A 16,698-nucleotide genomic window follows, 5' to 3' on the forward strand; every position below is an offset into this window, starting at 1 on the left:
GGGTTAGGAGAGGTAGGGGGAAGGAGAGAGCGGGGGAATTAGAGAGAACAGGGGAAATGAGAGAGAGCGGAGGGAATGCGAGAGAGCGGAGGGAATGAGAGAGAGCGGGGGGAATGAGCGAGAACAGGGGGAATGAGTGAGAGCGCGGGAGGAATGAGAGAGCGGGGGGAATGAGAGAGTGGGGGGAATGAGAGAGAGCGGGGGGAATGAGAGAGAGCGGGGGGAATGAGAGAGAGCGGGGGGAATGAGAGAGAGCGGGGGGAATGAGAGAGAGCGGGGGGAATGAGAGAGAGCGGGGGGGAATGAGAGAGAGCGGGGGTGAATGAGAGAGAGCGGGGGGGAATGAGAGAGAGCGGGGGGAATGAGAGAGAGCGGGGGGAATGAGAGAGAGCGGTGGGATATGAGAGAGAGAGAGAGAGAGCGGGGGGATGAGTGAGAGAGCGGGGGGGGTGAGAGAGAGAGAGGGGGGATGAGAGAGAGAGCGGGGGAGAATGAGAGAGAGTGGGGGAGAATGAGAGAGAGAGCGGGGGAGAATGAGAGAGAGAGCGGGGGAGAATGAGAGAGAGAGCGGGGGGAGAATGAGAGAGAGAGCGGGGGAGAATGAGAGAGAGAGCGGGGGAGAATGAGAGAGAGAGCGGGGGAGAATGAGAGAGAGAGCGGGGGAGAATGAGAGAGAGAGCGGGGGAGAATGAGAGAGAGAGCGGGGAGAATGAGAGAGAGAGCGGGGGGATGAGAGAGAGAGCGGGGGAGAGAGAGAGAGAGCGGGGGAGAATGAGAAAGAGCGGGGGAGAATGAGAAAGAGCGGGGGAGAATGAGAGAGAGCGGGGGAGAATGAGAGAGAGCGGGGGAGAATGAGAGAGAGAGGGGGAGAATGAGAGAGAGAGGGGGAGAATGAGAGAGAGAGGGGGAGAATGAGAGAGAGCGGGGGAGATTGAGAGAGAAAGCGGGGGAGAATGAGAGAGAGAGCGGGGGAGAATGAGAGAGAGAGCGGGGGAGAATGAGAGAGAGCGGGGGAGAATGAGAGAGAGCGGGGGAGAATAAAAGAGCAGGGGAGAATGAGAGAGCGGGGGAGAATGAGAGAGCGGGGGAGAATGAGAGAGCAAGGAGAATGAGAGAGAGAGCGGGGGAGAATGAGAGAGAGCGGGGGAGAATGAGAGAGAGCGGGGGAGAATGAGAGAGAGCGGGGGAGAGTGAGAGAGAGCGGGGGAGAATGAGAGAGCGGGGGAGAATGAGAGAGTGAGGAGAATGAGAGAGTGAGGAGAATGAGAGAGCGGGGGAGATTGAGAGAGAAAGCGGGGGAGAGTGAGAGAGAGCGGGGGAGAGTGAGAGAGAGCGGGGAAGAGTGAGAGAGAGTGGGGGAGAATGAGAGAGCGGGGGAGAATGAGAGAGCGGGGGAGAATGAGAGAGCGGGGGAGAATGAGAGAGCGAGGAGAATGAGAGAGAGAGCGGGGGAGAATGAGAGAGAGCGGGGGAGAATGAGAGAGAGCGGGGGAGAATGAGAGAGAGCGGGGGAGAGTGAGAGAGAGCGGGGGAGAATGAGAGAGCGGGGGAGAATGAGAGAGTGAGGAGAATGAGAGAGCGGGGGAGAATGAGAGAGCGGGGGAGAATGAGAGAGCGAGGAGAATGAGAGAGAGGGGGAGAATGAGAGAGAGCGGGGAGAATGAAAGATAGCGGGGAGAATGAGAGAGAGCGGGGAGAATGAAAGATAGCGGGGAGAATGAGAGATAGCGGGGAGAATGAGAGAGACTGTGGAGGATGAGAGAGACCTTGGGGAATGAGAGAGAGCATTGGGGCATGAGAGCGAACGTTGGAGAATGAGAGAGAGAGGGTGAGAGGAACAGGGAGATAGGAAGAGAAGGAAGAGAAGACCCCACTGCCTCCCGGGGGAATGAGAGTAGGAATGAGAGAGCGTTGGGGAATGAGAGTGAAAGTGTTGTGGAATGAGAGAGAGAGCATTGGGGGAGAGAGAGAGCGTTGGGGAAGAGGAGAGAGAGCGTTGGGGAAGAGGAGAGAGAGCGTTGGGGAAGAGGAGAGAGAGCGTTGGGGAAGAGGAGAGAGAGCGTTGGGGAAGGAGAGAGCGAGCGTTGGGGAAGGAGAGAGAGCATTGTGGAAGGAAAGAGAGAGTGTTGGGGAATGAGAGAGAGCGGGGGGGAATGAGAGAGAGAGGGTGAGAGGAAGAGAAGGAAGAGAAGACCCAACTGCCTCCCTGCTGCCCTGGAGGATTGAGGGGTCCTGTAAGCCTGAGGAGGGGTCCTGTTAGCCTGAGGAGGGGGCCTGTAGAGCTGCCTGCTGGAGGCTGCCCACGGAGGTGCCTGTCAGGGGATCCTCCCTTCTACCCGCTTACAACATGCTGCCTTGACAGGCACCTCCGGGGTCACCTTCCAGCAGGCCCCCCTGGCAACACCTTCTAGGAGGCCAACTTTGCCGGGTTTTCTGGCATGGGGCCTGGGCCCCTTTACTCACCGGGCCTAGGTTCCCCCCCCCCAGTCTGCGGCCCTGGGTTCCTTTACTCACCAGCCCCGGGTTCCCCCCGTCTGCGGCCCTGGGCTCCTTTACTCACCAGCCCCGGGTTCCCCCTGTCTGCGGCCCTGGGCTCCTTTACTCACCTGCCCCGGGTTCCCCCTGTCTGCGGCCCTGGGCTCCTTTACTCACCGGGCCTAGGTTCCCCCTGTCTGCGGCCCTGGGCTCCTTTACTCACCAGCCCCGGGTTCCCCCTGTCTGCGGCCCTGCCTCTAATTCCTGGGGACGTTCATCAATGCTGCGTTTATTTTTATGCTGAAGATGCGCACAGTTACATTAAACAACAAGCGCACCTCAAAGGCTGGGGCCATGGTGCCTTCGCCCGCGTGGAGGCGTGCGGAGGCTGGGAAGTGCCCCGCGTGAAGTGGGTGCTTTCCCTGGCCATGGTGGACGGGCTGTGGGGGGCGTGCCAGGGTGCGTCACTGAGCTGGTTCGCCCTCATTGGGTGAACCGCTCACGTGACCGGCATATCGCGCCAGGAAATCAGTTTCAACTGATTTCTTGCGCAACACGTGTCCCCTCCAGCCTGCCGCATGGACGCGATCATTGCCTTAAGGCAATCTGATCGCTCAGCATCCGCACTGTCTGCGGCCCCATGGCCCCAGCCAAAGAGTGGCAATTAACAGCAGCACCTGCAAATCAATGTCTAATTGCTGCATCGTACTTTTAGCTCAGTTTCCAGGAGCACAATCAGCCGTAACTAAGAGATAACTTGACAAGATCCGATGGTACATTATGATATTGTTAAAGCAGCAGTTCAAGCAATATCCTGTGTGTGTTTTTTTATAATAAATCAGTTCTGTACTATGAGGGGAAAAAAAGAATGTTTTAAAGACATTTTTAATGTTTCTAATGTAGGAAGCATTTCCAAAGTGACAGCCCCTTCCCCTTCTGATGGGCGGGGCTCAAGAGCCAGAGCCCTCTCTCTAGCAGTGCACCAATTCAATCTAATACCTACCCAGTCAATCATATTCCAGGAACTACATTGCCCACAATGCTGTGCAAGAACTGAATTAAATAACCCGGAGCAAGCGATTGATTACAGGAGAATGGATCGATCTGCAGCTTAGCTAATCACTTGTCTGTGTGCAGATTGTATTGATGCACATATTGACATATTGAATGAAATATATATATTTTTTTAACCGGCAGCTTGAACTGCAGCTTTAAATGACTGTCACACTTACACAGTTTTAAAATGATAACAGTATTATAAGCTTCCTTTACTTCATAATATACAGTACTGTCACATGTTTGCTGCCCTAAAGGCCTGCAGTGCATTGTCTATGGATACTGTTGGTTATAGTACCTTGCGACGTCGCTCCGAAACAAATCCATTGACTCCGTCGCAAGCGCTTATAGTAAGCGCGACGGAGCGACAAAAAATTTGGAAGCCGGGTAAATTTGATTTTTTAGAGACAGTCGCCATGTGTCTCTAAACCACTCAAATTGCGTGGCCCACTCCCTTTAGTGATGTCACTGGCCTTGTCGCCAGCGGCGTCGCTAAAAATTAAATTGCAACTTTCGTTGGTGGCGAGGGGTGACATCATTGGTTGCCGCAGCAGCAGCAGCCAATCAGGATAGAGAAGCTGCCAAGCCCCTTAGCAACAGCCCTGCTTGGGGAAATCCTGCACCCCCCCCCAAGCCGGTCAGGTCACTATGTCCAGAGAGGTATTACCGGACACATACGTGCCCAGTATTACCTTTCATTATTTACTGGACAGTGTCCAAATACAGGGCAGTCCGGTTCAATACTGGCCACCTGGCAACCCTACAGTACTTTCTTTTGGCCATTAAGTCACAACTCATATTAGACGCTACATGTCCAAACTTTTCAGGGAAACCCACAATTACCTTCAAACCATCTTGCATTGCAATGCATTTATTGTCTTGCACGTTCTACCTTCCATTCCAAACACATTGTTTCCTATTTCATTCCATCTCTTGCTTATTCTGCTCCACTGCTTCCTCTTTTTTCTTGTTTTCCCCCCTGTCTCCTTTCTTTTCTCTTCGCCTTCCTTGTGGGAGTGCTCCACTCCTTTTGGAGGTGCGGCTCCTTTAAGAGCCCTATGTGTCTCTCCCTGTCTCACCCAGCAGCTGTGAAACTTGCAGATCTCTCTCTCACACACCTTCCCTTTTCCGGATTTGGGAGCCAGCAACCTGGAGATCTCCTTCCCCTTCAGCAGCCAGACTCCTTCCTGGGTCCTACCTCCAAGGGCAGGTAAGCAACAGGATCCTTAAACAGCAGGTGCCAAGAGTCACAAAGAAACCCAGATCTAAAAAGCGGAGCCCCTTCCCCACTAAGGGGTGACTGCAGAATAGTTGGGTCACCTGCTGGCAGGTCAGCAAGGAACAGATCAACAAGTCCCAAATGCAGAGTGTACTTCTCCCTATTCAAATAGATCAGCCCCTCAAGCCACAGATATGATTGTAGAACAGTAATGGAAAAGGTCAAGTAGACCCAGTTATCAGCCCTATTAAACCCACTCTGCCAGTGGCAGGCTAAGCCAGCCCTGATCATTAATGCCCACATCTAGACACCCCCTGTTTTAAATACGGATTTTAGCCTTCCCCCGGTGGAAGATCTGACTACAGACCAGTTTGATCACCTAGTATCAGATGGCCGTGAGCGAGCGCCTCCAGTCATGGCCAGCAATGCATTACCAGAGCCAGAGTTCAGCAGCAGAGATGTGTGTAAGTGTGAGTACAAAGAGGACAGACCCAGCCAAGCCTGGTTTTGGAACTCCCTGTGCTATAGATTTTAGACCTGCATTCAGAAGCGGACTTGTAAAACCAGAATCCTTGCCTACCCTTTGTGTTCCAGGTACACAGCGCCAATTGAAATGCCTATAAACAACAACCCTCACAATTTCATTTTGCCTATGTATAGATATGTAGTGTTAATGAAAATAAATGTTTTCTCCAATGGATCAACCAGTTGCTGAACGGTACAACATGTTGGTGGATTCTGTGATATTTGCATTGTCTTTAGGTTGAGTGCAGTTTTGTGGTGTAAATAATCTGGTAGGATGAGGAAATAGAAAAATAAATACTAAAACCTTAATGTGGGGTAGATTGTTTCCTGAGTATGAGTCCTGCTACTGGACTAACCCAATATGAAACCTATATTGTGATGTACAGTAATGCTGAGTGACTGGTGTATCCTGCTTTTGTTGATCCCAATATAACTATGATTTATTTTATTATTGGTTAGTATGGACCATGTGTGCGTCACTTTTACCCTCTAAATCTCAATGTAAAATATCGGGAATAACCACTATAAAATAAGGATTGGATCTGCACAAATTGTTTAGCAAAGAGCTTCCAATCAAAGTTATTTAATGTAATTTTAAATAAAAAAAAATATTCCCACCCTACAAGTAAAACAAATAGGGGAAAAAAGTGTTTTTGTGAATTTGGATAAAAAGGTGTGTGTGTGTGTGTGTGTGTGTTTATCATTAAACCCATGAACGTTATTGATGCATCTGTAGCTGAGATGTTATAGTAAATTGATGCTATTCATTGCACTATTAGGAAATATAAATACTAATAGCGACTGTAACCTGCACTTATTTCAACTCGCTCTCCTTTTCAATCAAGTGCAGTAAAGGAGCTGCACAGCGCAGGATAGCTCTCAACTCGCTCTTTCTTTTTTCGTTACACTCTGCACCTGTTTCCCCCAACAAACCACCCTCCTAAAGTAAGAATGAATCTCCTATTCTTTGACTCCTGCTTATCCATGTGCTGTTTTAGGGACAAGCACGTAATAAAATGGATAGGAAGCGAAAAGTGACGAGCGCACTGGGGGCCTATGTGCTACCCAGAATCCTTGTCTGCAGCTTGACTGCGGTGTGACGTGAAACTGGGAGAATTAAGCAGTTTTGTTTTGTGAAAAACTGCACACACTTTCCCCAAATGTAGAATCCCATGTGAGTCCTATCTGTGCTTGTCATAGTCCTATAGGGTTAATGATCTCAGACGCGCTATTAGAGAGGGTTGGGGTTCCTTACAATGCATCTGATCTCAGACGCGCTATTAGAGAGGGTTGGGGTTCCTTACAAAGCATCTGATATCAGACGCGCTATTAGAGAAGTTTGGGGTTCTGCAGAATTTCAGAATATAATTTATAGGCTTCCTTAACCCCTAAATGTTGGAAACCCTGAGCTAATGCATGTGTCTGAACACTAAATATGACTGTGTATCTAATGTACCATCTCTGTCATTTCTCTGACTGGCTGAGAAATCAGCGTGGATTAGTTTCCTTCATGCAAAAAAGCGATGGTGTCATTGAACTCTCCAGATAGAGGCCACCGTGGTCATTAGTGCCAATCTAACAGTCAGGCTTCCACCCTTTGGCTCCAGGCATCAGATGATTTTAATTATGGGTTTCTAGTTTCTTGGCAGAATATACAAAATCCACATTGTCTTCCCTTCCCTGAAGCATAACGAATAGTAACTTTAACATGAATCTCACTGGCAGTGGCTGGCAACTGCATTCGTCATCCATTCAATTGGTGTAAACTTTGTGTGTGCCGGTGTGATTATATTTAAAGGGCAGTCTAATAACATACAAGAAAGGGAAAGCACTTGGCTATGTAACACTTTTGTCAAACACTTGTAATGTTTGTTCTTTAGACACTTATTCAGTATGCTGGAGAAGTGTAGTCCCATTCATTTGGAGCTGTTTGCAATGTAGTCAAGAAGGGCCATAGTCGGATTTGTGACCATTGGTGGAAGACAACTGGGAGTTTTTGAAAGCTTTGTACACTATAATTTCATCTATGAAGAACTCTGTCTAAAAGATACCACCACCCACAACAAATGTACACGTCTCCTGGGTCAATACATCTGGGGGGTGCAACATTTTCTAGGGGGGACGCTGAACCGAACCCCACACTCTTCACCACAACTACCTCTTACCTGCTACCCGGCTTCTCCTCCTGCATCTTCTCATAGCAAATGGTCAAATGGTGACACACTGCCATGACAACGTGAAGTCACAGAGGAGGAGATGACTGAGATCAAGTGATAGGGCAGAGTGGGTGGGGGGGATGCGACTAAAAAAAGTTTGCGCACCCCTGAAATACATAATCGGATAAGGGCAACAGCTGTGCAAATTGAGGCCTAAATTCCGTAAAAGCACTTGGACAAATACCACGGAAAGCACAGGCGAATACCACGGAAAGCGCAGGCCTTATTACACTCATTCACTTCTTATAGCTAACAGAGAAAACAATGTTGCCGTGAGGAAACCTGATTTACAGGGCACTTTTACTGAGATTCACAATGGTAGCCGTTTCTAAGAGGCCAGGCAACAATTTCTGTCAATACTTTGGAGAAATATTGTGGGATTTTACAGTGAAGTTATGGAATCGGGGAGACCATGGAAAAGTAAAGAACATTTTATGGAGTCCTCAAAACTACACATTTAAGAGGCATTTTGGTTTATTGTGTTTGTTCTCATTATAAATCCCTATTAGGCAAAGTAAGTCTGAAGGACAACATTTGACATGGTACCCAAGGCGCTCCCGGGCTGATGTTTATCAAAAACAGTTTGTGTGTGGTTTGTTTTGTTTGTTTTTGAGAATTGAGCACTCTGCTTAAACTATAGCTCCTGTGTTATTACAAATATTGGCATCCTCAGTATATCATAAGAGTAAAACCAGAGCACATTGTCCCATTCGCTGTTGTCTTTAGATGTGTTGTATTCAATATGCGTAAATCTGCGTTGCACAAATAATGCGCACAGTAAAGAACTAGCACGCACGTTACCATTTGTTTTAATGAGCGGGGTCAAATCTCACATTGGATATCGCACCAGTTTGGGCGCACTGCATTAACCGGAGCGGTAAGGTCTGCAATTCTGAGATTGAAGGATTGCTAATTTATAAGGAGCTGGAGTGTTGGGTTTGTTTGTAAGTATCGGTTGCAAAGATTTTACCCATAAAACATTTAAAATACCATCAGTTCACTTTGGTCCTGTGCGCTATTGAAGTTTTTAAGCACCAGTCCTGTCTGCTGATCTGTGGTTTCCCCCCTCCCCCTTCTTGATTTCTGGGGACCGCCGCCTTCTGAGCAACACAGGCTTTTTGTCCACTGAGCAAGAATATTAGCCCAGTGGACACAAAACAGCCACGAGGTCAGGGCTCTCTCTGGTGCCCAATAGAAAGCTGCAAAGAGATAATAATAAAAAAAAATAATATATCTTATTATATATTTGTGAAAGCACTGTATGCCTGTCTGCATCTTCCTGTGTCCCTAGGGGAAATCTCATTGGTCCCTTGGCCCGCCCGCCCCCGCACCTCTGATTGGCCTGAGGCGGAGTGACGACACACACACACACACCTCTCTCTCTCCCCCCCCCGGTGCTCCGCTCAGCTCCCCCCCCGGTGCTCCGCTCAGCTCCCCCTCCCCGGTGCTCCGCTCAGCTCCCCCCCCTCCCCCCCCGGTGCTCCGCTCAGCTCCCCGCTCAGCTCCCCACCCGGTGCTCCACTCACCTCCCCCCCGGTGCTCCGACAGGCAGTGGGCAGGCAGCCTGCAGATGCCACGCGGGGCGCCTAAGATGGCGGCGCCCGGAAGGACCCCCTTCCTCGCGAGGGAGTGCTCCGCTCAGCTCCCTGCTCGGCTCCCCCCGGTACTCCGCTCAGCTCCCCCCCGGTGCTCCGCTCAGCTCCCCGCTCAGCTCCCCCCCGGTGCTCCGCACACCTCCCCCCGGTGCTCCACTAACCTCCCCCTCGGTGCTCCGACAGGCAGTGGGCAGGCAGCCTGCAGATGCAACGCGGGGCGCCTAAGATGGCGGCGCCCGGAAGGACCCCCTTCCTCCCTCGAGGTGACGTGTGTGTGTGTGTGTGTGTGTCTCACTGTGTGTCACTGTGTGTGTGTGTGTGTGTCTCACTGTGTGTCACTGTGTGTGTGTGTTACACTGTGTGTGTGTGTGTGTGTGTGGGACAATGTGTGTGTGTGTGTGACACTGTGTGTGTGTGAGTCACTGTGTGTGTCAGACACTCCGGAGCTACGCATGGGGGGGGTCCAGTCCACTGCCCCCCCTCCCGTCCACTGCCCCCCCCTCCCGTCCACTGCCCCCCCCTCCAGTCCACTGTCCCCCCCCTGCCGTCCACTGTCCCCCCCCCTCCCGTCCACTGTCCCCCCCCTCCCGTCCACTGTCCCCCCCCCCCTCCCGTCCACTGCCCCCCCCCCCTCCCGTCCACTGTCCATTTTTATTTATAAAATGTTTTACCCAGAAGTACTACATTGAGTTACCTGTCGACTTCAAGTATGTCCTGGGCACTGAGTTATGATGACACATGGTTGTATTAAATGAACAGAGGTTGTACACTCCAATTTACACTTGACATTTCATGGGCAGTTAGAGATGGTTATGGGCGTTTGTGAAACAGTTCCAGACAAGGTTACAATTGTATTTAAAGGTAGAATAGGCAGAGGGGGACTGCCGGGACAGGTCTCCCGGGCCCCAGCTGCGGGCCTCCATGCACACTGACTGTCCCACGCTGTCGGCGCGTCACCGGTCCTCCCCCTCATGCCGGTGCACGCCGGAAGCTCAGCCCAGCTTACTTCTGGTGCATGCTGACGTCGTAGAGGCCAGAAGCTCGGCGTGGGACAGCAAGTGAGGATGGAGGCTTGCAGCTGGGGAGAGTCAAGGCCCGGCGGCAACTAGAGTACCGACCGCCAGGCCCCCCACAGCCACCAGGCCCGGCCAGAAGCCCATCACTTGAGATCCCCAAGGTACCGTAAGTCTGTATTATACAGGAGAGCCCCGGGTATATGGCGGGTTCCGTTCCAGGGCCCGTCGTATAGTGAAAATCGCCGGAAAGCGGATCTGGCGATTTTCTGTGCTGCACATGCGCAAACCGGCATTTTCGCCGTTCTGCGCGTGTGCGATCTATACACTGCGGCAGTCTGCGCATGCGCGCCGGGTGCACCCGCCCGTTCTGCGCATGCGCAATTTTAGATTCAACATGGCGGCCCCCTTCTCGGTGCCGCCGTATCAGCGGATCGCCGGAAAGCGGAGCGCCGAGAAGCGGGGCCCTGCTGTATATGTAAAGAGAATGGGAAAAAATGGGATAGTACTCCCACAGCCAGTGCTCAAGGGCTGCTTGCACCATAGTGTATATAGAAGCCTTATTGAAAATAAAGGTATATGAACATTAGCGGGTCATCTTTCCCCGAGTTTGTTTAGATCTGATGATAATTACAAAGGTATACAAGGGATTCCCAGAGGCTTCTTTACCTGTGGCAGATGTTCCATTTGCCAATACTCTAAATCTACTAAATACATTAAATTGAGTAAGTCAAATCACTACATTAACAGTTTTTTTATTTTTTATTTTTATTAATTGCCATACGAGTTTTGTGGTGTGTCTCTTACAATGTGGCTGCCATAAGAAATCTATTGGATGGACCAATAGACCTTTACGGTCACGGATCATGAAGCATGTACAGCTTATCAAAAAGAAAGATGGTACACACCCAGTTTCGCGCCACTTTTCAGCTTGTCTTCACGGAGATATTTTCATTTGTGGGAATTCTGTAGAACATGTCCCCGTCATCCTAGAGGTGGGGATAGGCTGAATGCTTTGAACAGAAGGGAGATGCATTGGATCTACATTATGAACACTCTGAGCCCAAACGGCATCAATACGGATTGGGAACTTAAACATTTTCTTGTAGATTGATGCTCTTTGGAGTGTGGTCCAATGTACACTGGCGACACACTTTATTCGAGCTCGGCTAGTCCCACGAATTCGGGTATACCCGGGTGTATTGAGGTTTGTGACTGTTTTCTGCCCGAGTGCATTGAGGTATTTTTCAGGCAGGGATTGAAGCATTTTTTTCCCGCTGGCTGCAATACTGCACAGTATATATATATATACTGCATTACAATTCATGAATTTATGCCATCTGGTAGACACGCGAAGCATTGCAGCCTATTAAATCCTAATCATTATCATTTAACAGATCAGCCGCCCATCAGCCAGGCATGAACCCAGGCTGGGAAGGCAAACGCAACGGGGCTTGTCAGAGGTGAGGAGCGGCGCATTCCAGGTATCTGCCAGGTACATACTGGGTATTTGCTCGAATAAAGTGTGTCGGTGCAGTATCTACCTTTAGGATATTTAACTGTGGTACTATTCTGACATTACTCTGATCTCCGAGCCTTATATTGAGTATCTTAGTATATTTAATATTTCTCAATTGATTTAAATATGTTTATTATGATATACAGTACATGTATATGGTATGAATCTTTTGTATCCGGGTGTGTTATGTAGTTATATTTAATTCTATATAAAAATATTATTCTTATAGGAGTATTTACAATCACAACTAGATGTGTTTTATGGCATCTTGGGGTCTGATTGTGTATACCAAATTTGATTTATTATTATTTTTATATTTCTGTTTTTTGTTTTTTTTTTAACTATAATCTCTATATTGATCTATTCATTATTATTAGTAGATCTATATATAATATATTGATAATTTTAGTTGATTAATAATTTAATGGTTTTGTTTATTTTATTTTGAATACATTTCATTGAACTCTTATTATTGCTTGCATTACAGCTGACTGATTGGGGAGGGAGAGGGTCATGTGTATAATACCAACACCTTTGCTGCATTGGGCAGGAACTGCATTAGGCAGTGAGGCATTTAAAGTGAGCTTTTAAGTGATAAATACAGTTAGACTACAGTTTGACTAGAGGTGACTGGATCTACTGCACACTCTTTTACTGAAGACAACAAACGGTAAGCTATTCAGATCACACTATGATCCCAAGCTTGCTAACCTGCCTATTTCAACCCCCCCACCCCTTTACAATTTATTTACTGCAGCCTCTCCCAAAACTGACTGCACAATACACTGAAACCCTGAACTGACTCTAGCATTGCAATACAGCTAAACATTTGACAAGGAACAGGCACACACCTGCTGTTAGTCTGCTCACACTCACTCTGCTCACAACAGCTCCTTGCAGCACTGCCTACCTCTGGCATCATGAACCTGCTATGTATTTTAACTTTTTTCTTTCTCCTGGCCTCGTGGAGATGTTACTCCCTCTATCCACTACAAACTCCTCCATCCTGGCCCACACCCAACATCACCATACACCCTGGACTACTCAAAAGACTTGCACTATCTACTGAATGTTGGTGGAGAACCCTGAAAACCAGCACACCAACCACTGCTCACTCTAATGGCAAACACCACAAATCTACAACTTGCAAACAACTAACCAAATTTCTACTCATACTATTACTCTCTTTAGCAGGTGATATTGAACCTAACCCAGGTCCTCCCATTTCAGCTCTGTCCCATGCCCCTGAGAATTCCACCTTTAAATTCCAAAAAGGGCTATCTGTCGCCCATATAAACATCCGGAGCCTGCTGCCCAAACTGGATGAACTAAGGGCATGGTGCCTTATGCATAAACCTAAAGCCATCGTTCTTACAGAAACATGGCTATCCCCTAAAACCCCTGATGCACATATTGCCATTCAGGGATACTCCATTATTAGGAGAGATAGGTCAAAGAGAGGAGGAGGGGTGTTATTTTATATTGCAGACACCTTACAATTTACACTGTTAAATTGCCCACCAAGCCCACCCTCTTTTGAAACTCTAGTTGGCAAAATCTGCCTCCCCTTTTCTTTTTTTTTTTTTTTTTTCAACTTAAATTTTTTATTTTTGAATTGTGTGAGTACATACATGTCCATGCATTCATGATAAACATTGGAGGGAAACGTGCCTCCTGCAATTGGAAAACATGCAGCATATGTAGTATCTGTGTACTTTGGACAAACGGGGAGACAGACAGACTAACCGACAAACTACATATAGCTCCCAGCCGGGAGGGGGAAATGGGGGAGGGAGGGGGGGGTGGGAAGGGGTCTCCGACCGAGGTTCCGCTTTGAAACGTGCGACCGCTGGCTCTCTGCAATTAAGAAAACCGATAGTCCGGCGGGCAACCGGTGTACCCCACACTCTCTGTCCACCTATGAACTGTGTGTGCTCTTGGACCAACGAGGTGTCTTAGGGCCTCTTTAAGGGAGAATGCATTTTACATCTATCAATGCCAAATCGTGGCCCTATCTACCCCCTGTATGTCTGTCTGTGCCAACCATGGTGACCAGACTTTTTTAGGAAATTTGTGCCAGTGTCATTGACCAGACTTGTCAATTTCTCCATCTGGCAAACTGACCAAATTCGGTTCCTGATCTTTGCGATTATTGGGATTTCATTTTGTTTCCAACGTGCTGCAATCTCCCCCCTCACCGCCGTTGCGAAATGAACCGCCAGTTTGTTTGCTCCCCTGGAGAGACCTTTTTGTGGCCTGTTCAAAAGGAACCGCCATGGGTCGACGGGGGTGGATGTGCCGAGGATCCTATTCAGCCAATCGTTAACTGAATCCCAGACCGGCGTAAGTTTGGGGCAAGACCACAGCATGTGGAGCAAGTCTGCTTGTTGTCCGCATTGTCTTGGGCACAATGGGGAGTAGCTGGGCAGAAATTTAGCTAATTTAGTGGGGGTGTGGTACCATCTCATCATAACTTTATATGCATTCTCCCTCAAAGTCGTGCACATTGAGCTTTTTGAAGTCGCCGTCACAATTTTTGTCCATTCCTCTACGTCAATTTCCTCCCCTAAGTCCTTTTCCCATTTGATCATATACCCCGTTTTGTCCGTCACTGTCTTACTAGAACCGATTACTTCCCCGTACAACTGCGATGTGAGTCCCTCGGTGGATGTCCCCGAACGACAGAGCTTTTCAAAATTCGTCATTGGTATGTGGGGCTGCACTGATTGATAAAACGCTCTGAGCTGGAGGTATCTAAAGAACTCGGCGTTGGGAATGTTTTGGTGTTCTTTAAGTAAATCGAATGATTGAACGCCTCGTTTTCCCCCCAGATCTATTAGCCTGTTAATTTTGCTTTTTTTCCAGATAGAGAAGTCTGCACTGGTCCGGCCCGGAGCAAAGAGTGGGTTATCCCAAAGTGGGGTCATACCTGATGCTTTATGGGTCAGACTGCATCTCATACGTGTGGCCTCCCAAATCGAGATTGAGTTGTTCATGGAGGATAGCGGCAGTTTGGCACTAGTCCGTGCCTTTTTGGGGAGCCAGATTACATGTTCCAGAGCCACAGGGGAGCAGAGCTCCTTTTCTAGGGCGACCCATCTTTTTGAGTCTGGATTCGTGTGCCATTGCACGATTTGGCATAATTGCGCCGCTTTGTAGTAGGACAACAAACAAGGTACCGCCAGCCCTCCTGCTTCCGTTCGTTTACGCATAATTTGTTTTCCCACCCTCGCTTTCTTGCCTCCCCAGATAAATTTATCTATAGCTGATTGAAGTGAGAGGACATCCTTCAATCCTATCGGCACTGGGAGGGTCTGGAATAGGTATAGGATGCGTGGAAGCAGGTTCATCTTAACGCAGTGGATCTTTCCGATCCACGAAATATTGTGGGTGGACCATCTTTTGAGGTCCCCTCGCAAAGTCTGTGTCAATTTGGGATAGTTTGCCTGATATAGCGTGTCATAAGACTTGGTGACGTTGATCCCCAGGTATCTAATGTTTTTCGGTTGCCAATTAAAATTAAAATTTAAGGCGATCAGCTTCTCCATGTGCTTGGGGAGATTAATATTCATGGCATCAGATTTGGACTGGTTTATTTTGAATCCAGAGATCCTGTTGAATCTCCCCAGCAGGTCAAAAAGATTTGGCAGAGAGGTAAGGGGTCTAGATATAGTCAGGAACATGTAATCCGCATAGAGTGCCACCTTATGCGACTGGTTTCCAATGTCTATACCCGTAATGTCTTTGCTCTCGCGTATGTGGGCGGCCAGTGGCTCCATACACAAAGCAAAGAGGAGGGGGGAGAGCGGGCAGCCCTGTCGTGTTCCGCTCTTAATTTGGAAGGGGTCCGAGACGAACCCCTGGTGGGTAACCCTTGCCAACGGATTCTCGTAAAGGGCGAAAATTGCTTTTGTTAGTTTCTCTCCCATCCCAAACGCTCCAAGCGTGGCCTCAAGGTATGGCCAGTCTATCCTATCAAATGCTTTTTCTGCATCCAGACTGAGCGCCATAACTGGTATTGATCTGGCCTTGGCTATTTCTAGCAGATCAATGATTCGTCGAGTATTGTCAGAAGACTGTCGACCCGGGACAAACCCGACTTGATCTGGGTGCACCAGTCTGGGTAGGATGAGACCCAATCTATTGGCCAGGAGTTTGGCATAAATTTTAATGTCCGAATTGATCAGGGATATTGGTCTGTAGCTTTTGCAGTCCAACGGGTCTTTTCCCTGTTTGTGTATTACCGAGATGGACGCCTGGAGCATTTGTTGGGGGAAAGGGGTGCCTCCCAGTACTTGATTAAACATGTTGCGAAGGAACGGGGTTAAGAATTTTCCGAATTTCTTATAATAAAGATTCGAGAAGCCGTCGGGACCCGGGGCTTTAGAGGGTTTTAGGTGTTTGATAACCTCCAATATTTCCTCCGTTGTAAAGTCACTACCCATTGCCTCTCTGTCTAACCTACTCAGGCCCGGTAGATTCGAGCCCTTCAAGAAATCTTTCAGGGCTTTGTCCGTGCCAGCCGAATGGGCTACTTTGTCCCCATCGTATAGTTTCGCGTAGTAAGTTTTGAACTCCGCAGCAATGTTTTGCGGGTTGGCCGTGATGTTGCCTGACTCCAGCCGTAGGGCCTGGATATTATAATTACTGGTTTTAGCGCTGATCATATTAGCCAGCAGGGTATCTGGTTTGTTTGCTTTTTCAAAGAATCTTCTCTTAGTCCAACTCAACGACTTCTCTGCCTGGGAGGCCAGAAGTAGGTTTAGTTTAGTCTGAGCGTCGCCAATTTGTTGGCGGGTGGCCGGGTCTGGGGTGATTTTATATTTGTCCCAAAGTGTCTTTAGCTCCGCTTGTTCTCTCTTAATTTTAGCGTTGCTCTCCTTTTTTCTTACGGGCTGCAATACTAATCAGGTTCCCTCTTATTGTTGCTTTGTGTGCCTCCCAGAGGGTTATGTGGGAGCTAACGCTTCCTTTGTTTTCTCTAAAGAATGTTTGGATTTCATCTCCAATCCTGATCTGTAGATCCGGGATTTTTAGAAGGGATTCATTTAATTTCCAGTTTGCTCCTGGCCTGTCCAGT

At 48.6% G+C, this 16,698-nt stretch overlaps 1 protein-coding gene across 3 annotated transcripts in view; it reads left to right on the forward strand.

Annotated features, from left to right (window-relative positions):
• The first annotated feature begins 4,591 nt into the window (after positions 1-4,591).
• Positions 4,592-16,698, forward strand: part of SYTL4 (synaptotagmin like 4) — an 89,378-nt gene continuing 77,271 nt past the window's right edge. Inside the window, exon 1 of one of the 3 annotated variants that reach the window (XM_075572791.1) lies at positions 4,592-4,741. The gene's annotated coding sequence lies outside the window, so the exon portion shown is untranslated. Of the gene's footprint in view, positions 4,742-4,761; positions 5,221-16,698 lie in introns of those variants that run through there. The other 2 variants (XM_075572794.1, XM_075572793.1) reach the window with 2 other exon arrangements.

The sequence above is a fragment of the Ascaphus truei genome, chromosome 16 (genome assembly GCF_040206685.1).
Source record: "Ascaphus truei isolate aAscTru1 chromosome 16, aAscTru1.hap1, whole genome shotgun sequence".
NCBI classification, from domain to species: domain Eukaryota; kingdom Metazoa; phylum Chordata; class Amphibia; order Anura; family Ascaphidae; genus Ascaphus; species Ascaphus truei.